Source organism: Apium graveolens, chromosome 4 (genome assembly GCF_009905375.1).
Source record: "Apium graveolens cultivar Ventura chromosome 4, ASM990537v1, whole genome shotgun sequence".
NCBI classification, from domain to species: Eukaryota; Viridiplantae; Streptophyta; class Magnoliopsida; order Apiales; family Apiaceae; genus Apium; species Apium graveolens.
The window spans coordinates 64980982-65003499 of NC_133650.1; the positions used below are offsets into that span (position 1 = coordinate 64980982).

Below are 22518 nucleotides of genomic sequence, written 5' to 3' on the forward strand. Positions count from 1 at the left end.
CCGGGGTTTTTTTTACAAATAATTATATTTTTTTATTTTAGTTGTTTGTAGATTTTTTGTATTGTTCATATGTTCACAACTCATAATTTGTTATTATTTCATTAAGTCAATCTTTTGGATTGGTTTTTTTTTTTATTTGATAAGTATCTTTTGGATTGTTATATGCTATGCCATAAATTGTGCCTCAAAATTTTACTGTAGGAACTAGAACCTTATTGAAGATGAAAGATAGGTCCCCCATCTTGATTCTTGAAGAGGACCAAAGCTTTCTGATCGAAGAAGCATAACGTACTCCCTTCGGTGGTTGTCGTATGGTGGTGTTCATGACTTGAGCTGGACAACAAACATAACACTGTTTGACTGGAGCATCAGCTTTAAAGGCTTCATGTACTTGCATTTGGATTCCGATGATGATCAAGCTGAGATATGTCCGTGGACGTATAATATGATATATGAAGTATAAATTACTGAACATGATTAGTGATTACCATAACAATGTAGTAGTACTATGTTTCTCCAAGATTATTAACGAGGAAACTATCACCACAATTTCATGTTTTGGTGCAAGTAAAGGTAGAAATAGTTATTCATGATTTTACATATCAAGATACTACAGTTAATTGCATAGTGGCTTTGCTCTGGCATATATCTGCCTACAGAGAAAGGACAAGGCAAGTGTCTGATATCTTATGCATCATTTATCATATCTGGCATTTGGGTTGCTACTAGTTTCTCCATAATACCCTTCAATGCAGGCGCACTTGCTGCACATTTACTATCTGAAAAGCAGCACCTGCCTTCTTCAGCTGCTTTACATAACTGTGGGTCTAATGGTACCTTTCCGAGAAAAGCTACACCCATTTTTTGCAGCACCGCCACCACTGCTATCAAAAACTTCACTGCAAGCAACCAGATTCAAAAGTTCAGGTGCTCTCTCTTTCATGAGATTTATTGCCCACTCTGTCACGTCTTCTTGTTCACCTGTTTTTGTCATCCGTGAGAATTTAAAACCTGGAACTGACTGGGACAATCTGCTCATGTTCTCAACTACCCCAAGAACATTTATTCCGACTTTCTTGCAGAAACTAACTTCTTTCCTGACATCTATCAGCGACACCTGTTGTGGCGTAGTGACTATAATAGCACCATCAATTCCGGTTTCTTGAAGTAACTGAACAATTGATATATGCTCATCTGAGGTCCCTGGTGGTGCATCAACCACCAGAAAATCAAGCTCCCCCAGTACACGTCCTTTAAGAATTGCTTAATAATACCATTCTTGCGTGGGCCTCTCCATATCACAGCATCATCTGGATTGGGGAGCATAAATCCAATTGACATGACCCCCAGATTGGACTCCACGTAGACAGGAGACCACCCGAGATTACTCTGGTGAATCTCTTGGCCCTCGAGACCAAGCATCTTTGGAACGCTTGGACCACATATATCAATATCAAGAAGACCAACTTGAATATCCATAGCTGCCAATGCATATGAAAGTTGAGCACAGAATGTGCTCTTGCCAACTCCACCCTTACCGGATAAAACTAGAATCTTATGTTTCACACTAGCCATTCTTTCTGCAATTGCAACCAAATCTGCCAAACAGGTGCATTATAATATGAGAATATATCATCCAATGTGAATCTACTGATAAATAAGTTTTAAACTGAAATTCAGAGATTATTCTTCTTTTCAAATAAATTGACAGAGATTTATATATATATATATACATACATACATATTGATAACTCTGTTTCTTTCCGCGTCTTCTCCTCACTCACGTAAGCTAGAGTCTTGTCCACGTGGCAGCTGGTGTGAGGCTAACCTGTTAGGTAGGGGACTCTGCAAAACAGAACCGGAGAGGGCTGCTTCCCGCGGCAACTCCGGTGTGAGAATAAGATTGAGGTTTTTTGAAGAAGAAGAAGAGGGAAGAAGGAGCTATTCAAAATATGTATAGTGGTGTGTATATAGGTGTAGCAGTCAAATATTTTTCAACCCCTAAAACCCTCTTTTTGGGGCCTTTTATAGGTCACAAGATTTAGGGTTTTGGGGGTTTGTACCTGTTCATCCTAGCCTTTGATCATTCTTCGTTGGTGAGTGGTTGGACGGTTTGAATCGACTGTGGGGCCGGTGCCATTTTTCCACCAGTGCTGTCTTGGGATCTTTACATATGGTTGGCTGGAATGCAATTGTTCCATTTTGGGTAACATGAGACAGTTGACATTTTTGTCATGTGCCACGTGGCCCCGGGGACCACCCCAGTTTGAGCCTGGGGTGTTCTCTATCTGGGCTTTTGCTTCTTTATTTGGGCTTGATTATTTATGGCCTATCATTTGCCTCCCACTCCCTTATGCGGGTTTTCCCGGATTGGGGGAGTAGTCTTCTTTCTCGGAGCGTGTCTTATGAGCTGCGTGATTTAGAAAATTTTGTGCATTTTTCCTTTGATTTGTGACCCCTAGCCTCGGCGTGTTGTTGGATGCAAGTCCCCGGGGTTGTGTTTGGGTAAGCCTTTTGGTTTTATCACTTGGAAAGATTTTGCGTTTTTCCTTTGATTGGTGGCCCCTAACCCCGGGGTGTTGTTGGGTACAAGTCTCCGGGGTTGTGTTTGGGTACGCCTTTTGGTTTTGCCACTTCGCGTTTTTCTTTGATTTGTGACCCCTAACCCTGGGGGGTTGTTGGATACAAGTCCCCGGGGTTGTGTTTGGGTAAGCCTTTTGGTTTTGTCATTTGGAAAATTTTACGTTTTTCCTTTGATTTGTGGCCCCTAACCCCGGGGGGTTGTTGGATAAAAGTCTCCGGGGTTGTGTTTGGGTATGCCTTTTGGTTTTGCCACTTGAAAAAATTATGCGGTTTTTCTTTGATTTGTGGCCCCTAACCCCGGAGGGTGTTGTTGGATACAAGTCCTCGGGGTTGTGTTTGGGTAGGCCTTTTGGTTTTGTCACTTGGAATTTTTTTATATTTTTCCTTTGATTATACAAGTTCCTAACCCCGGGGTGTTGTTGGATACAAGTCCCCGGGGTTGTGTTTGGGTAGGCCTTTTAATTGGGTTGTTGGGTACAGATGTGATTGGTGCACAGTATTTTGGCCTTTTCCCCGGAGTGTCAGGTGACGGTTGAGCTTCCTGTAGGAATATATGTATATATACGAAACGTTGCAGTTTCCCCCCCTTTTTCTCCTCAAAAGCCGCTCCTGTTAAATAATTACAGCGATATAATCATTAACTGCGGTGGTTATTTTCTGGACGCTCAGGATTGTGCCACGTGTCTTTATCCGACGAGCACGATTGTGTGGCAGTTGAGTGGGTTACTATCTCATTTGTGCATATAAATACTCATGCTTTGCCATTTCTTTTTTCTTTACGCAATTACAAACACCAAACACTCTCTACAACTTTTCTTCGAGGCAGATTTGGGAGCTTTTCTCTTTGAAGCCGCCTTATTTCTCCTACTTTCTTGTAAGTTTTCAAACTTTTCTTCGCCTTTTTGCTTTCTCGTGATTGTTAATGAATATTTTTAGTATGAGTTCTTCGAATGCATGCGTACCCAATCATCCGAGTGAGTTTACTTTTGTTGTGTCGAGTTTTTATGAATTGAATGTGATGTTGTTCATTGTTTAGATTTTTGGGCTTTGTTTGCATAAGAACAATTGATGTTTATAGTGAATCTGGGTTTGATTTTTGGCTTTTGTATATGTACGAATAAGGGGTTTAATTTATGCAAGAAACTGGGTTTGTTTTTGTTGTTCGTGACTGTTCATGACTTGTACTTGTAAGCATATATATGTATTTATAGACTGTAGGGTATAACTTGGTGTTTCGATTTGAGGGTTAACTATTTCTGAGTGGCTTTCTGTTTTTCTTTTTCTCCTTTTCTTTTCTTTTCCGAAATGGCATAGACTCCGGGGTTATATGGTTAGGAGAGGAAGAGTGAAATGACTAGCTAACCTTAAACGTAGGCCCGACCGTCCCCACTTCGGATTTCCCGATCATTCTTGTAGTGATTCTTCCCCGGAACCTGAGAACATGCCTCCCCGTCGCCAGCCTGTAGTTGAGGAGTTGCCCACTTTCCTTCTAAAACCCGGGCAGACTTTGGGTAGAAGAGACGGGTCTTGGGTAGACATAGATCACTATTTTGTTCAGACCCGAGAGAATAGTCCCCCACATGATTACTATTTTAGGGATCTTTTTGCTGTTTATAGGCCCGGGGGAAGGAGCTTTACAATGGGGGAACTTATGGATCATCTTTTCTATAACGCTCCCGGGATTGGTTATGTTCCAGCTCCCCGGCACCCCGACCATTCCGAATATACCTTCGAGCAAATAGATGACTTAGTGAAAGCCATTTTCTACTTCGGGGAGGGTATGGAGTGGAGGTGGCCCGAGCCTCACGAGAGGGTTTATCACCGTCCTGTGGGTGGTTGGGTAGCTATTCCTCTAGAGCATCTTCGTAGCATGAGGCCAAACCTTCACCAATTCACCAAGTCTCTATGCCGTGATGTCTACAGGATATCCTTTACTCAGTTGGCCCTGAATTCTATTAAGTGGGTTTCTTGGTTCCTTGCCTATTGTCATGTGAAAAAGTACCTGCCTACCTTCAAGCTTTTCCACTACCTCTTTAAGATTAAGAAATCCACCCTACCTCCCATGTTTGAGTTCACATTCAACATAGATGGCTGCGGGTTTCCTGCTGATGCCAAGAGTGCACCTGTCTTTATGTTGAATTCGCTCCTGGGCTGACACCAGGAATTCATCTTCGTCCGGGGTGGGGACCTGGAGTTTGTGCTTGTGTATAAAACTGCTTTAAAAAATAATAGGTTTCCGACCGAGCGGCTCGGTGGAGCTACCCTGGCGAAGATGTACGATTTTGTGGTGGCTCTGGGTGCCCAGTGGACACGGGATACTTTTTTAGATAACCAAACATTGTATAATGTTGGCTGTAAGTGTTTTACTCTGTAGTTTTTTCCCTGTATTTTTCTTTATTATATATATATGCCCCAATGTCTCCTTTCTAAACTGTTGTTCCCTTGTGCAGGTCTCCCGTTGCTCAATCCATTCCATCACGCCATGTCGCAGCAATTCAAAGATTTGGCTGGTAGGTTCAAGAAGATCGGTTGTGCTGTGCAGCTGGACTCGGGGAAGAAGAAGGTTGGTGTTGGTAGTGGCTCGCAGGCCCGGGATGCTGGTTCCTCGGGGAACGGCGTAAGGCAAAGTGCTCCGGTGGTTACTACGCCTATTATCTCGGAACCCGAGGAGATTGAGGTGTTGGAGCTGGAGGAAGAGGAGGTTGGAGCATTGAACCCTCACAAGAGGAAGGCCGCGAAAGATGCTGCTGGTGGCTCCGGAACCCCACAGTGTAGGAGGGTTTCTACTTCGGGCCATACTGAGGAGGAGAGCCAAAAACTGGTGGAGGAGGATGCTCTGAATAACCTCTTGGCCCGGATGACTCTTAACGATCGCTGGAACGAGATATTTGACAACTATGCCTCCCCTGCTGATTTCGAGTGCTATGCCAAGGAGGATCTGGATACTTTCCTTGATCACCTTGTTTGGGATGTTTCAGAGGTAAGAGTGTTCCCTTATCGTCTTTTCTCTTTTTCCCTTTGTACCAACTGAGTCTTTTTTATTTTTTTTCAAGCTAACGCTCGGATCAGCGGCTGTTCTACCATCCTTCATAATTACCGTATAAGGTAGGCTAAGAATAAGGCTGCGGTGAAGGAGCTGGCTGGTGAGAAGGAAAGATTCACCAAGTACCGGGAGGTGAAAGAGAGAGAATCCCGGAAGCATAAGCAGGCTGTTGCTGAAGCGATGAAAGCCCGGGAGGCTGCTGAGCAGGTGGTTGGATCCCTCCGGGAGGAGGTGGAGAACTTGAAGAAAGCGCTTGCTTCCAGGCCCCGGGCAGAGGAGGTCCTTGAATCCTTCCGGGGTACTCTGGCCTACTACGAGGATCTCAATAACAAGATCTTTGAGAAGGTCAACATCTGCTGGGACATTGTTTGTTCTTACCTGGCTGAGAATCCGGGCGGTGATATGGACGGGTTCATAGAGCTGTACCTCGCAGAAGAGCTCCGTCGTGAGGAAGCCAAAACTGCTGGAGAGGGCATCTACGGGGTGCAACCACCTCCTCCTCCCGAAGATGTCCGCGAGAAGACTCCTCCCCCTCCCGAGAACTGAAGAATCAAGATCCAGGCTTCGTGCCATGTAATTTGTTTTCTTAGTTTGTTATCGTTCCAGACTTAGCCCTTGTGGCTTTTAAACTTGTTATTTAAATTTCGTATGACTCTGGCTTGGGTTTGGTCCGGGGCTTGTTTTGCCCTGGGTAAGCATGTAAATATATTTCCCTTTCTGTATTTGGTTTTTGCTATTCTTCGTTAAAATTTTTGTAAGTACACTTGGGTGTGTGTCGTCCCCGGGACGTGCTTAGAACTTTTAACAATATAAAGAAATTTCTGTACACATGGTTTGTGTATTGGTCCCCGGGATGGAGTTTAAAATTTTAACTGAGTAAAATTTTTCTAAGTACACATGGTTTGTGTATTGGTCCCCGGGATTGGGTTTAAAAGTTTAACTGAGTAAAATTTTTCTAAGTACACATGGTTTGTGTATTAGTCCCCGAGATGGGGTTTAAAATTTTAACTGAGTAAATTTTTTCTAGGTGCCTTGAGTTCTTCGAAGTATACCGAGCTGGTGAGATCCGAAGTATTCTGCACGAGCTTGGATAACTCATCTGCCTTGGAGTTTTCTTCCATGTTTATCTGGAGAACGGTGGTATCGGGGATAGTTTTCAGGATACTTCATACCATTGCTTGATATTGTGCCAATTTGGGATCTTTTGTAATATACTCTCCACTGGTTTGCTTGACCACAATCTGGGAATCGCTATAGATGATCATCTTCATAATTCCGAGAGACTTTGCTAACCTGAGCCCGGAGAGGAGTGCCACATATTCGGCTTGATTGTTCGTTGCTTTGAAGGTAAAGATTATTGCTTGTTGAATGGTGAAGCCTTCTGGGCTAATGAGAATGAGGCTAGCTTCGGACCTTTCGATCGTTGATGATCCGTCCACATAGAGCTTCCAAGAGTCTATGTCCGAGTTGGTCTCTTCATAGTCCATCACGCTGGGGGCGGGTGGTTGTTGCTCGGGGAAGGTGCATTCCATAACGAATTCTGCTAGGTCCTGGGCCTTTATCGCCGTTTGTGGCACAAACTTGAAGTTGTACTGGCTTAATTCGATGGCCCAGTTGACCAACCTTCCAGACGCATCTGGTTTGTGGATGATCTTCCTGAGCTGCTGATCTGTGACAACTCTAATTTCTCGGCCTTGGAAATATGGCCTTAACTTCCTGTTGGAGTGTACGAGGGCCAAGGCAAATTTTTCCAAGTTTGGGTACCGAGTCTCGGCCTCTTTGAGGACTTGGCTGATATAGTAGATGGGGCTCTGGATTCCTCCTTCCTCCCGGATTAAGACAGAAGAGACAGCCTTGGGGCCAGCGGCGATGTAGAGAGACACAGGCTCACCGGGCTTGGCTTTTGATAGCACCGGGCGGTTCATCAGGTGTTGTTTGACTTCTTCAAAAGCTGTGTGGCATTCCGGAGTCCAATCTACCAACTTCTTGTTCCAGGCGCCTTTCAACAACTCGAAGAATATGAGACATCTTTTCGCAAGCTTCGGGATGAACCTGCGTAGGGCCTCCAAGCATCTTGCCAACTTCTGGATGTCCTTCTGAGTGTGGGGTATTTTTATTTCCATTATGGCATTTATTTTTTCCGGGTTTGCTTCGAATCCTCTTTCGCTGACTAGAAAGCCCAGGAATTTGCCTGAAGGTACCCCGAACGCGCATTTCTCCGGGTTTAACTTCATGTTGTACCTCCTCAAGTTGTCAAAACATTCCTTGAGGTCCTTGATTTGATCCGAGATCGTGAGTGACTTGGAGATCATATCGTCTATATAGAAATCCATATTCCTCCCCAGTTGGCTTTTGAAGATTGTGTTCATTATTTTCTGGTAGGTGGCCCCGACATTGATGAGCCCGAAGGGCATCATGATAAATACGTAAACAACCCGATGAGTAATGAAGGATGTTTTGGCGATATCTTCGGGATTCATACGGACTTGGTTATACCCTGAGAAGGCATCCATAAAGCTGAGCATGGTGTGGCCCGAAGTCGCGTCGATTAGCTGATCGATGTTGGGGAGGGGATAGGAATCTTTTGGACATGCGGCGTTGAGGCTCGTGTAATCGATACACATTCTCCACTTTCCATTCGGCTTCTTGACTAACACCATACTGGCGAGCCAGTCGGGGTACTTGATTTCGCAGATGATGTCGGCCTTGAGCAATTTCTCTACTTCTTCGTCTATGGCCAGCTGTCGCTCCGGGGCGAAGTTTCTCCTCTTTTGTTTGATTGGCCTCTTATGTGGGTCTACATCCAGACTGTGCATCGCCACATACTGGTCAAACCCGGGCATATCCTCCGGTGCCCATGCGAACATGTCTGCATATTCCTTTAGCAGCAGGATGAGTTCTTTCTGGAAGGATGTCTCTAAGCCTTTTCCAATTTTCAACTTGCGGGTGGGGTTCCCAGGCTCCAACTCTATCTCCGTAGTTTGTGCAGTAGGTTCTACCTTGGTCTTTTCCTTTACTTCCACAAATTTTTGTATCCGGGCATCGGCATTGGTCACGCCGTAGCCCGAATCCTCTATCATGTTGACATCTAATCTTGGCTTTTTGCTGAGATATTCACAGTGTTTCTTCCGGCTTTGACCTTTGGGTAAGGCCATTGCCTTCCTCCTGTTCTCAGGATCGGTTTCTTCCATCACTAGGGCCTGCCAATAGCATTTCCCGAATACGCCTGAGTCTCCTTTAAGTTCTCTGATTCCTCCCGGGGTGGGAAACTTTAGCTTTAAGTGAATTGTTGAAGGGATGGCCCGGAGCTTGGTGATGCTAGGCCTCCCCAAAATCATGTTATAAGAGGATGTGGCACTTATCACGTAGAATTTCATGATATTAGAGACTTGTTGGGGTGCGATTCCGAAGACCATGGGTAGGTATATTACCCCACGGATCGGGATCATATTATTTTCAAATCCATAAAGGGGGTCTTCGAGGCATGGGTCCATACGAAGGTGTGCCAGCTTCATCCTGTTAAGTGTGTGCTCAAAGACAATATTAGCCGAGGAACCATTATCAACCAAAATTCTTTGTACCTCGTTGTCGGCGATGTCGAGAGTCACGACTAGGGCTTGGTTGTGTTCAGGATCCAGGCCTTCATAATTGGAATTAGAGAAGTATATGGGTTCATCTTCAGCAGGCTGAATCATCATGATATCACTGTCCATATTTGGGCTCCGGGGCGGGGAGGAGGTTCCCCCGAAGATCACGTTGACCATGTGCTTGCCGCCACTCATTGAGTCTCCTTTGCAGGTACTGGTTCATATTTCCCTTCTTGATCTGGTCTTCAATGAACATTTTGAAAGAAAAGCAGTTTTCCGTGGTATGGCTGTGATCCTCGTGATATCCACAATGTTTATCCCTCACCCTATTCTCGGGAGGTGCTAGCAATGGCTTCAGAGGGTAATAAAAGGGTTTTCCTTTGAGCTCTCTTAAGATGTCAGCCCGGGGTCTGTTGAGTGGCATCCATTCGGGCTCTGGCTTGGGCTCTCTCTTAGGCTTGGGCTTCCTTTCAGTCCTCTGAGATCTGGAGTCATTGTCCCAGGGTGGGGTTCCCCGAGACTACTGTACATAATTGGTCTGCCTGTCTGGCTTGTACCTCTTTTCCTTTCTATAGGAGGAGCGACGTTCCGGGGACTCATCATCATCCCGGATTCGCCTGTTCATCTTCATGGAGGTGAGGAAGTCATTTTCCTTGATGAACTTTGAAGCCATCGCATAAGCAGAAGCAAGGCTTTGGGGCTCTCTATGGATCAGGTCTTTTACGTAACCTTCGCATGAAACCGGGTGGAGGTTTCTCCGAAAAATATTTACGGCTTCCTTCTCCTCAAGGTTGGAGAGCTGGTTGACCGCTTCTTGAAACCTTTTGATGAATTCGGGTAGAGTTTCTCTGCTCCTTTGTTGGATGGTTTCCAAGTGGCACATCTGAAGCTCGTTCATGCGGTTTGCCCGAAACCTCTTTAAAAATATTTCCCGGAAGTCTTTCCAAGAGTCGATGCTCATGGAGGAGATTCTTCTGAACCATTTTTATGCTCCTCCCTTTAGTGTTGAAGCAAAGAAACGACACTTGGTGAGGTTGTTGTAATCGTATATGTTTGAGATCTGTTCAAAGTAGTTTATATGCTCTTCGGGGTTGGCAAGCCCGTCAAAAGAATCAAAGTTGAAGTGTTTGAGGGTGGGTTCCCTAGGGGTGGATTCCAGTTTTCTGGTGAAGGGTGTGGCCGCCGCTCCGACTTCCACGTCTCCCTCAACTTTTCTTTTGAGATCCCGGAGAACCCGAGCCATCTGCTCCTGTTTAGATTCTTTCTCCTGCTTGGAATCTGAGGAGACATGAATTCTGCGTGCCTTCTTCTTTTGTTTCGCCTCCTCCTCTTGGATCCTTTTTTCAATGTTGGCCTTGGCCTTGGCCTCCTCTTCCTTCCGGATGCGGTCCCGTAGTGTAACTATTTTGATTTCGTCCCGGGCGTCTTCTGATGGCCTCTTGGTTTTGCCAATCCGGTCTAAGACTGAGCCCCGAGATTCTTCAGAGTGTTCGTCCTGGTCTCCGGGACGGGTTTCAGGAGCCTTGTGGTTCTTTTCCTTCCATAGGTCCATAGCCGCTTGAATTTGCTCCGGAGTCATGCTTCCCCAAGGGTTTGTAGAGGTTTCTGCATACTTGTGGGCTGCTTTCTCTATAGTTATTCTCTGGTCTCCAGGCTGGAGTTGAGATGAAGCACGAGTTATGGGGGGCTCCTCTTCTATTTCCTCCATCTCTCCATCCCTGGGCGGGACTACGGCGGGTTGAATAGTTCCCGAGACCGAAGTTTTGCTCTTTCTTGTGGCCATTTTTTCAGAACAGAGTATGGGAAACAATAGCAGAGGTGCAACAGGGTGTGTGACTGTTTTGGAAGGAAAGATACGAAAAATGAGTTGTGAAGAGAGTGAGGGTATTGTTCTAACTTGGGAGAGGGTTTTCTTGACTCTTGGAGCTGTGTAACGTAACTGGAGATGACACCACACCACAGAAGGTTCGAGCCCTCCTTCTAACGCCAATGATAACTCTGTTTCTTCCTGGGTCTTCTCCTCACTCACGTAAGCTAGAGCCTTGTCCACGTGGCAATTGGTGTGAGGCTAACCTGTTAGGTAGGGGACTCTGCAAAATATAACCGGAGGGGGGCTGCTTCCCGCGGCAACTCCGGTTTGAGAATAAGAATGAGGTTTCTTGAAGAAGAAGAAAAAGAGGGAAGAAGGAGCTATTCAAAATATGTATAATGGTGTGTTTATAGGTGTGTAGCAGTCAAATATTTTTCAAACCCTAAAACCCTCTTTTTGGGGCCTTTTATAGGTCCCAAGATTTAGGGTTTTGGGGGTTTGTACCTCTTCATCCTAGCCTTTGATCATACTTGGTTGGTGAGTGGTTGGACGGTTTGGATCGACTGTGGGGTCGGGTGCCCTTCTTCCACCAGTGTTGTCTTGGGATCTTTACATGTGGATGGCTGGGATGCAATTGTTCCATTTTGGGTAACATGAGACAGTTGACATTTTTGTCCAGTGCCACGTGGCTCCGGGGACCACCCAAATTTGGGCATGGGGTATTCTCTATCTGGGTTTTTGCTTTTTTATTTAGGCTTGATTATTTATGGCCTATCACACACACACATATATATATATATATATATATATATATATTCCCCTCGAAGGGTAGGGGAATAAATTACATAACTAGTCCACTTATTAAGGAAAGGACAGGCGAAGGAAATAATTTTGTTCCCTATATAGTTCTGACAAATGTTGCAAGTACAGAGGTCAATACTCCTTCAACATAAATCTAAGGTCCTCCAATGAAAAACTTGACAAATGAGAGTATGAAGCACCAAAGGCATGCCAAGAAACAATACAGGTAATATCTTCCTTTAAAAGCTACTGTTCCATATATTCACTCAGCATGCACAGTCCTCTTCTGATCATAAGTTTCATTCTTGTTGTACGACTTTTAAAAGGTAAAAGATTGTATAAGAAAAACTGGAAATGTACAAGACTTCACAGTTTACTTGGCAACCAAAATTAAACAAAATTTCGATTTATCTTGATCTATAGCCTTGAAAAAGGCTTGAAGACTCTAGCGGGCTATTTGACAAGCTTTGTGCGAGGAGTGTTCCAGAAATCGCTAGGCATGCCAGGGCGGGGAGAGTACCTCCATGCCAGGTAAAATTAAGCTAGAAAAACCTTCAACCTAAACAAATTGTTAGATTAAGTTGCATATATATTAACTATTTTTTGTGTTGTGTATCATATTCGCATTCAATTAATTACAAATGGACGACAAACAAAAATTGATAAAGTCATATATAATTCCATCAAACTAAGATACGAGTATTAACATATTATAGAATTATCGAAACACGAGACACCGAAGAGAGGACCTGAATCAGGGCCTTTAGGGGCAGAAGTACAGGCATCTTGATTAGGGCAACCAGCACAAGCATCAGATTTTCCAGCAGACTCTGATTGTGGACCTGGGCAATCTGTAGTAGTTTACATAGTATCAAACAAAACCCAAATAAAATGTACAGAGAGCAATCACAAAACATGCACAAAGTCATCAAACTGAAATTCAAGAAACACACACAGAGTTGATAGAAGAGGAGTATATTATATATTACGTTCATTTGCGTCTTCAAGGATTTCTTTATTAGGAGTATATTATATATTACGTTCATTTGCGTCTTCAAGGATTTCTTTGTTACCGTTGTCCATATATGTGTCAGTGTGTGTATATTTTACGTCTTTAGCAAATCTTCGCTCGCTTCACCACCAACTCGCTCTGTGCAACCCTATACCATTCAAACCATAAACCTTTTGACTGGAGACACTTTTACGCTATGTTTGGTTCAACGGAGGGGAAGGAAGGGGAGGGATTTTAATAGAGGGGAGGGGAGGGGAGGGATATAGTATTAATTCTGTTTGGTTGAAGGAAGGAAGGGGAGGGGAATTAACTCATTTTTATGTTTGGTACAGGAGGTAAAGGGAGGGGTTTATAATTAAAATTACATGAAAGTCCTTTATATGCACTTCACAGTTCCATTTCTGACTTTCTGCATATGCAACAACATGCACCAATAATTCATATTGTAAATGTACTTCATGTTAAGGTTTATAGTAAACTACAGTCTGTAAGCCGCTATACATGTAAATAGATATCTAAAACCAAAAACCAAAAATAATGGGTCTGTTAATGATGAATGATATCAGGTGGCTACAAAAGAATCCACTGATTTCATACCTTATACTTAGCATATTTAAGAGGAAAAATTGCTCAAATTCGAGTACTGGAAATTTGATAACATAATCATAAAGTTTTCTTAGTTCAATTATCTAATCAAGGCATCAACTGGAAGGAGGATTTGAGGACCCAAGCACCATATGCATGATCACATCCTTGCGTGCTGGAAACTGAAGAATTGTTCTAAATTTATCAATATCTTGCATCAAAGAGCAGAAGATCATAGGCAATAAATTTGCATCACAACAACATTCTTTAATTAACTTCCAAACTTCTTCGCCAGAAAGTGGAGGTAGTTTTAAATTGTGATGTTCTTTCATTATAGCATTTCCTTCTCTTATTGTGGCAGTTCCATCTTTTAATGCTTCCGCAACCTCCTGCATTGCTCCTTTAATTTCAAGTATTTCATCAGATTTCTCTTTACTAGCAACAGCTTTTGATTTCTTTCTTATACTGCTAGAGCTTGCTGTAGGTGAAGGATCTTGAGGCGGCATACTCTGAGTAGAAAAATTATCAGTACCATCAAAAGAAAAATCATCAAAGTTCTCCAATATCACATCATTCCTCTGTATACGATCATCAAGATCATCAATGGAGTCAACAAATTCAAATTCAGTCGATGAATGTGCTCACTTTCTCATTTCTGATGCAGTTTCAGCTTCCTCTCCAGTAGCTCGATCATTTCCATAAAGTATCACCATCTTCTCATAGTTTGGAATTGGAGTATTTCTACAATATGCTGCTTTAGGTTTTGACTGGAAATAATATAAATTTTATAAAAGTTAGTCGACTATTGTAGCATATTTATATATATTATATAAATTTACAATTGTTACCTCAATCAGAGAATTCCAAACTTCTGGCTCAGCATCCCATAATTGAGTACTTGGGTTCCAGGAAAATCCACTCATACCATTTTTAAAAATATCATAAAATTCAGAAAACTTGGTCTTTAATGTTTTCCAACGATTTTTAACCTTGTCCTTATCAATTTTCTTCCCAAGCAGTACACTCAATTCATTTACTATGTTTTCATATGCTTTGGGGGTGAAAGTACCATTTACTTTATTACCTTGTTCAAACTCGTGCATGAAAGCATTGACAAGGGCATCATCCATAGGTCTAGTCCAAGTCAACACTTCTTTTGCACCGTTACTCAATGACTGCTTTTTGGGTGCCATACTGTAATTTATATCAATTATAACATGACACAATTAATAAACACAGATCATGAACATAATTAATATAATCACACAACATTACAATAAAGAACACAAGTATAAATATGATTAGTTTAGCTCAAAATATCATTTTGATAATCTGTCCACATTTGAGTTGCTAAATTATCTCTAATAAGCTCCCCTTGAACAGCCTTCTCATTATCACTTCTTGTAGCTCGATAATTATCATATGAAACATTCTGATTAGCAAGCTCAGCATCTACTTCAGCTATAAGTTCTTCATCTGGATCTGTGTTCATTAAGTAATTATGTAAAATGCAACAAGCAACAATAATGAGTTTTTGAGCTCTAATACTATAATTTGTCTCCGTTGAACTAGATAAAATCTCAAATCTTTTTTTCAGGAAACCAAAGGCTCTCTCAATTGCATTGCGTAATGACGCGTGTCGAAGATTAAACAATTCTTTAGCATTTTGTGGAGGATTTCTTGTAGAATATTCTTTCAAGTGATAGCGAACTCCTCTATAAGGGGTAATAAGCCCACTTGTCAACATGAAACCAGCATCAACAAGGTAATACTTGCCTATAAATAATATAAACAATCAATTTGATAGTTTCAAAATCAAGTAAATTATAATTTTAATGTATTAATTCTTGGTTTTACCTTGAAATTTTTTAAGATTATCTTCTCGTCTTAATGCATTCTTTATAATTCTAGAGTCTGAAGCCGTGCCTTCCCATCCAGGGAGTACATATGTGAACTTTAAATTAAATGTACATGCTGCTAAAATATTTTGGGTTGGATAATCTTTCCTTCCACGATAACGGGGAGCATCTCTAGGAGATACTTTGACACGTATATGTATGTCGTCTATTGCACCAACGCAATCCTGATATAATATATTATATAAAAATAGTTTAGTTTATTATTTAAATATTTAAATAAATTTTAATTCAATGTTGAAATGTTACCTTAAAATATGGGTAAAATCTGCCATTTTCATAAATTTCATGGGAAATTGTGGAGCCATCAGGTTGTACGAGAAATTTTGCTTCCAAACTGAGGAGAGCTCTTAACACTTGATGAAGATGATGACTAATTGTCTCACCGGAACGACATAACCAAAAATTTACTTCATGATTTTTAGCATTATGTGTTAATATGTAAATTGATTTGGCAACCTGTTCTTCTACACTAGACCATCTTGTGGGTTGTAAGCCACCATCTCTTTCCAACATATCACATAATGTCAAGAAGGTTTGGGGACCCATTCTTAATATGTTTCTGCTTGTTTCGCTCTTACTAATTCTAGCCAATATTTCTTCTCGCACTCTTTCTCTCTCAGAGCTCATACTATAACTAATTTTTCTTTTACGAGATTTACGTAAGACAAGACAATAAGCAACAAAGCATATGATTTGAGTTATAGCTCTTCGGCGCAAATCAGACCATCTAGTGACTGTTAATTTCCAATCTTCAGAATCCATCTATTATGACAAAAATCTATATAAGTTCATAACACAATAATAGAACAATAAAAAGATAGTACTAAAAAACTCATATCGATAATGGATTGTTCATAATAAAAGATGGAACTAATCACAGATAATAAACAATGAAGCTAATCGCAATGAATTTGGCACATCACAGCAAGATAAAAATAGATGGATTTGAAATAGATAGTAAATATGCAGAATATATACTTGATTTTTTACCTGGAAATGAGAAGTAGAAGGCAGAGGAGATGAATAGGTGAGAGGTGATAATTGATTGATGCTTTATGATATATACAAGTATTGAAAAGCTGTAAGATCATTTTTGTCAATAAAATTTCTTCCCTCCAAAAAACCCCAAATCGGGAGTAAACAAAAAAAGACCCAAAAGGAATTTTGGGCCCCTTCATTTCCCTCCCCTCCCCTCTAAAAATATGAACCAAACACATTTTTTTATTTTAGGAACCCTCCTCTCCCCTCTATTTTCTTCCAACCAAACAGGGGCTAAAATAATTTTATAACAATTATCGAGCCTTGAAAATAATTTAGAATAATATTTTAAAGCTCAAAATTATTTTTCGAAGTTTTTAAATTAATTTTAAATAATTAAATCTAATTATTAAATCAATTAAAATTAATTAATAATTAATTAAATTAATTAATCAATTAATATCAAATTAATCGATTAATTAAAATTATTTAAAACTAATTAAAATTAATGAAAATAAATTAGATTTATTTTTAAATAATTAAAAACCATTTTTCTGAATTTAAAATAATTTTCCAGAATTAAAATTTAGATTTTTAGAATTTTTAAAAATGAATTTTCGAATTAAACATAATTTAAAATTATTTGTAAAATATAATAAATCAAAATCAGTTTTTGAGTTTTGATTTAGGGGAAATAAGGATCGAACCCGAATTTTGACAGTCAGGTAAACGGGTCGGCCACCGGGTCGACGACCCGCCAGATTATCCGCCCAGAATCTGATGAACTGCCGTTTCCGGCACGGTTCAATCGGTGACCAATCTGCATGATTACGATCCCATCTCCCCCCAAGAAAGTTGCACTTCGAATCACGTATTCAATCCAGCAGCCAGAACCTTCAGACGAGTTAAAACTCGTCGATTCCGACCGAAAGGCCATTTTTACCGGTGAAAGCTTAAGAATTCCGGCGAGACTAAATCGACTATCAACACCTAATTTTTTACACGATTCGATTGCCAATGAAACGATTTACACATCTACAACCTTCAAATCTACCCAACATCAACGAATTAAAAGTTCCCAATTTTGATTAAGAACATTCATCGAATTAGAACCCTAATTTTGATTTCCCCGAATTAAACATCAATTTCTATATGTTATTGAACTCCAAATTTGAAGTATAATATACCAAAATGACCACAAAAAGATTATTTACATGATGGAATCATCAAATCATATCAAAAACATCAAGAACAAAAATTCCTAATTTAATTTATAATTAATTCCTAAAATAAAATGATTAATTTAGAAAAATACCTTTATTTCTGGGCAAAAACAGATGGTGGATTAAGGTAGAGTTTTTCGAGAGCTTCGTTTTGATATGCTGCACGCCCGAATCAGAGTTCGATAACGCCTTCGATCGTACGTTTAATTCTCAAGAACGTATCATTTTAGGATTTTTCTCTGTATTTCTTATTGTTTACTGACCGGTTATGATTATTACGAATAAAATGAAATAATAAAAGGGCTATATATATATTTATGGAATATTGGTTCGTGTTGGATCGTTAAATTAGTTACTTAGCCGCTAAGTAACTGCAAAAATGATCCGATTTAATACCTGTATTGGATAATTATCCCAACCAGGCTTTTTATAAAACACTTTATACGGAAATAATGTAATATTATCCCGTCTTTCGAGGATACGGGTTTTGTTGATTCACCAAAATGATTATCGTATCAAAAATCTTGCGTCGGGTCGCGCACGGGTTAAACCGTAATCCGGATCGAAAAAGTCAAAACATGGAAAATGTCTGGAACGATCATATTAGATTAGGAAGGAGTTTTCAGAAGAGTTTCGGGTTGTAAAAACATAAAAACGGTTGAGGTTGGGCGATTCCCGGCTTTATAAAATATTTTTGTAATTATTCAGAAAATAATTAATAAATTCATAAATCAATATAAAATCATATAATACTCCAGAAATTACCAGAAAAATACCTTAATTATCTATATTTTATTCTGGTCATAATAAAATTAACACACTCACATTTTATCACATATATACATCTAAATATTATTATCAATCAGCAGATAATTCACCAAATTTCACATAATAAATACATAAAAATCATTTATTGATAAAATAATTACACGCGATATCCCAGATATTACACATCCTCCTCGATTTCTTCTTTTCCCGCTTCTGTACTCCTCCGGCTCTGGTAAGCCGCCGCTGCTCTGTTCTTTTTCCGGCAAAATTGCCGCCCTTCCTCTTATTTATTCATCGATTGCTTCGTGTTATTATATATATACATACTTGTTGTATGTATACGTTTCTGTGTGTGTGCGAAATCATGTGTGTGTATCGTGTTGTGTTTGTGTGTTTCAAGTCGTGAACTTGTGTGTGTTGTGCGATATTTTCTGGTCAGCTCTGGCCGTATTTGCTTCGTTTCTGTTGTGGTGGCGTGTGCCTGGCATGTGAGTGTGTTGCCCTGTGTTGCCTCGATTCGAACAGTTCTGATTAAAATTTTTGTTGTTTTAATTTTCTTTGCAGGAAAGATTATTTGATTGATTTCGTGAAATAAATAATTTATGTGCAAGAATTATATATTAATCAATGGAATTTACGTTGGATGCCTGATATAACGGGAACCCGTAAATTTTATCGCCGTCGGCGATGAGCTTCGGCGAGCCGAAGGTGGACTATGATGAATATTTCTGAGTCCTACGATTTAAAGTAAAAAACTACGAATAAAATTATAAAAATACGGATTTATATATATAAAAAAAACACGACTAATAATTAATAAGTGTATTTAATTGGTGTTTGAGAATTGGTGAATTGACATCGTTGATTGAAATCGGTGGTTGGGAATTGGATTGTGATTGGTTGTTGTTGATTGGTTTGACGTCGAGTGTTCGATGGGATAGTCCAATAAATAAAGGAGGTGCTGCCCGATTACCGAAAAATCAAATTACGGAAATACGGGGGTGTATCCAGTGACTATCGGAACGTCGAGCAATTATATATAAATACATTATACGAAATCTGATTATGTGTTGTGATGAAATATTTGCCAAAATCGGTAACCCTAATTTCATAAAATGACGAGTACACTTATTTTCTGGAAACAAACACCGAACCGAATTTCAAGGACATGAACCCTAATTGATACATGTATTATAATATTGAGTATATTACGAGTCGGGTTTGTTAACGTATGAGTAGATTGTTTGCGAGGATAGTCAAGCATATTCGGACGTCTAATTTAGGGTATTTCGGTTCTGTAGGTTCCAGTCGAAATCCCGCGCATCCCGGTTGGTACGAAGCTAGCCAGTAATAGTTGTTAAGGCTTATTGATGCAAGTACCCCTGACCATATCTTTATGGATCGGTAATATATGAATAATTGTTGATTTAAATTTACGTACTGGAACAGAACGATTTAAGTTACGTATCCCCTGTGTTCAAATTGTTTTGTTAACTTGTGTTTTGGGGGAAAAGTAACTTCTGAAAGTACCTATCTCTAAATTTTGAATAAAATGAAAATGTTTTGGAAAGTGTGCTGTGATAGAATTGTTTTGACAAGAGATAGGTAAGTGATTTGGAAAACTGGATAAAAATTGATCAGATAATTGGATGAGCGTGCGCAAGGGTCCGTAACGGCCAGGAAGATAGTGTAAGAGGCGAAGTGGTTGCGTACCCTATTATAACCACCAGCCCAGCGTGACAAAGAACTAGCTAGTCTCTGAGTTCCGGAACAAATTTCATAGGATAGCCAAGATAGAGTTGTCCTATAGAGATAGCTTGATCAGCTGTCTCACCAGGGATCATCCAATACTATTATATCTGAGCGAGATTTTGTGGTTCCCGTAACGAAACAAATGGTTTTGGGTCCCCGTAATGGGATAAATGGTTTTATGATTCCTGTAATGGAACGGAAGATTTGAAAATGAAAGTAGCATGCTAAAAATTGAATTCTGTTATTTACACAACATAATTAATGAGATATTTTATAGAGCATGCTAGCTATTGATATCCAGTTTTCATCAGTTTCATCAGTTTTCATCTGTTTACACTTTTTTTACTTGTTTTCTACTAACAAGTTGTGAATTCTGTTCCTACAATTGTTTATCATAAACTGTTTTGATTAATATTCATATAGTAGTACTGCTGAGCAATTTATCGCTCACTCTTGCAAATATTTTTGTATATTTTCGCATTACAGATGCCTAGGAGATGTTGCTGTCTTGGTAAGGGCCAGTTTCCAGTTCCTCCTGTGTTGAGCTCCTCTGAGTGTGTTATGTCAGACCAGGTTTGGTCCGTGAGTTGCTGTAGAGAGTTAGAAATGTTAGGCTGTTTAAATAAGTTGGCTTGTAATAAGTGTGTAACCTAAATTATACTTGAACCTGGTAAAGATCTTGGGAAGGGGTTGTTTATATTGAAACAAAAATGAGTTGATTGTATTATATTCGTAGTTTGACATTGTTAGTGACTTAAACTCCAGACCCCGGGGTTGAGGCCGTCACAGATGTTCTAATATAGTCCCGACGGATGAACTTTAAAGTCCCGACGGATGTCAACTGAACATCCATCGAGAGTGTAGCTTATGTAACAATAAGTATTATAACATATTTCTGTAAACAACAATATTTTAGTTGAGTAGACACTGTAGGATTCTTTAAGTCATGTTGACTACTAGATTGATATGCAGAATAGGTCGGCTAATTGTAAATATAAGATGTCTTGTAATTCTGCATAAGTGAAATAGAATCAAGTGACAGAAAAACTCTTGACAGATGATCTACAAAGACTCCCGATAGATAATTAACAAAGCTCCCGACGGATGATCAACACAGTCTCGACGTATGATAATATTCAAATTAGCAATTGACAGTGACAACACAGTCACATGCGTCGGGTGTTTGCAAATGGAATGTGGCAGCCTAATTACAGGATTTAGAGAACAAAGAAGCATTACCATTTCCATGCAATTATGAAGATATTCAAAGATGCTGGATAGAGTAATGTAGCAGCATGAAGTTAGACTAGATTTAGTTTGTCTTATTGTCTTGTCTTACTATCATGTAACTTGGTAATATATAAACCAAGTGTAGCAAGTAGACTAAACTAACTGCGTAAGCATAATTTTCATAGAGATGAAAAAAGGCTATATATATTAAGAATCTCTTGGTAATTATGTAAGTTCTCTTGTAAGCAGTTGTGTGCTATTCAAGCATCACATAGTTCTCATCTTTATACATATATTTATGGTGGATAAATTCAAATCCACCAGAAAGTTTTAAAGATTTGTCTTTTATTACTTTGTGCTTTGATTTTCATTTCACTTTTATTCCGCACTTCTTGCAAAATCAAACACAGTTATATATTAAGTAAGAACATTCTTAAAATCAGAAAAAGAAGCCATGATTACATTCAACCCCCCCTTCTGTAATTCTTGTTGCATTGTTTGGGAATAACAATTGGTATCAGAGCAAGCTCTTGAAGTACAAAGAGTGTAAAGATCACAACAATCAACAAGATGAACAGAAAAGATATTGGAGTAAAGATTCCATTTCTGGACAAAGACAACTATCACCATTGGAAGGTGAAAATGCACTTGCATCTCCTATCTCAAGATGAAGCTTATATGGACTACATTGAGAAAGGTCCACACATCCCTATGAGAGCTGCTACAGGAAATGAAGCATCATTTCTAAAACCACAAGCAGAATGGTCAGATCCATATAAAGAACAAGTTCAAAAGGATAAAAAGTCCATGAACATTCTATTCAATGGTGTTGACAGTGACATGTTTGACAACATCATAAACTGCAAGACTGCTAAGGATGTCTGGGATACAATTCAAGTTATATGTGATGGAACTGAACAAGTAAGAAAGAACAAGATGTAACTCTTGATTCAACAATATAGCATTTCCATAGTGAAGAAGGTGAGTCACTCACTAACATTTTCAGTAGATTCCAAAAACTGCTGAATGCTCTAAAATTGCATGGAAGGGTATATCAAACAAAAGACTCAAACTTCAAATTCCTTAGATCTCTACCAAAGGAATGGAATGCTATGACAGTCTCATTGAAAAATTCTCAAGATTACAAGGAGTTCACCTTGGATAGAATGTATGGTATTTTAAAAACCTATGAGCTTGAAATAGAGCAAGATGATAAGATAAAGAAAG

General features: G+C 39.9%; 1 long non-coding RNA gene and 1 pseudogene across 1 annotated transcript; both read right to left on the reverse strand.

The window, feature by feature from the left end:
- Positions 1 to 566: 566 nt before the first annotated feature.
- Positions 567 to 12907, reverse strand: LOC141716750 (cytosolic Fe-S cluster assembly factor NBP35-like; annotated as a pseudogene).
- Positions 12908 to 13386: 479 nt separating this feature from the next.
- On the reverse strand, positions 13387 to 16348 carry LOC141716751 (uncharacterized). Its single transcript, XR_012573336.1, has 3 exons — positions 15587 to 16348; positions 14270 to 15504; positions 13387 to 14172 (listed from the first exon to the last, which is right to left on the reverse strand). It is a non-coding gene; the product is annotated as an uncharacterized LOC141716751 (long non-coding RNA).
- Positions 16349 to 22518: the final 6170 nt, after the last annotated feature.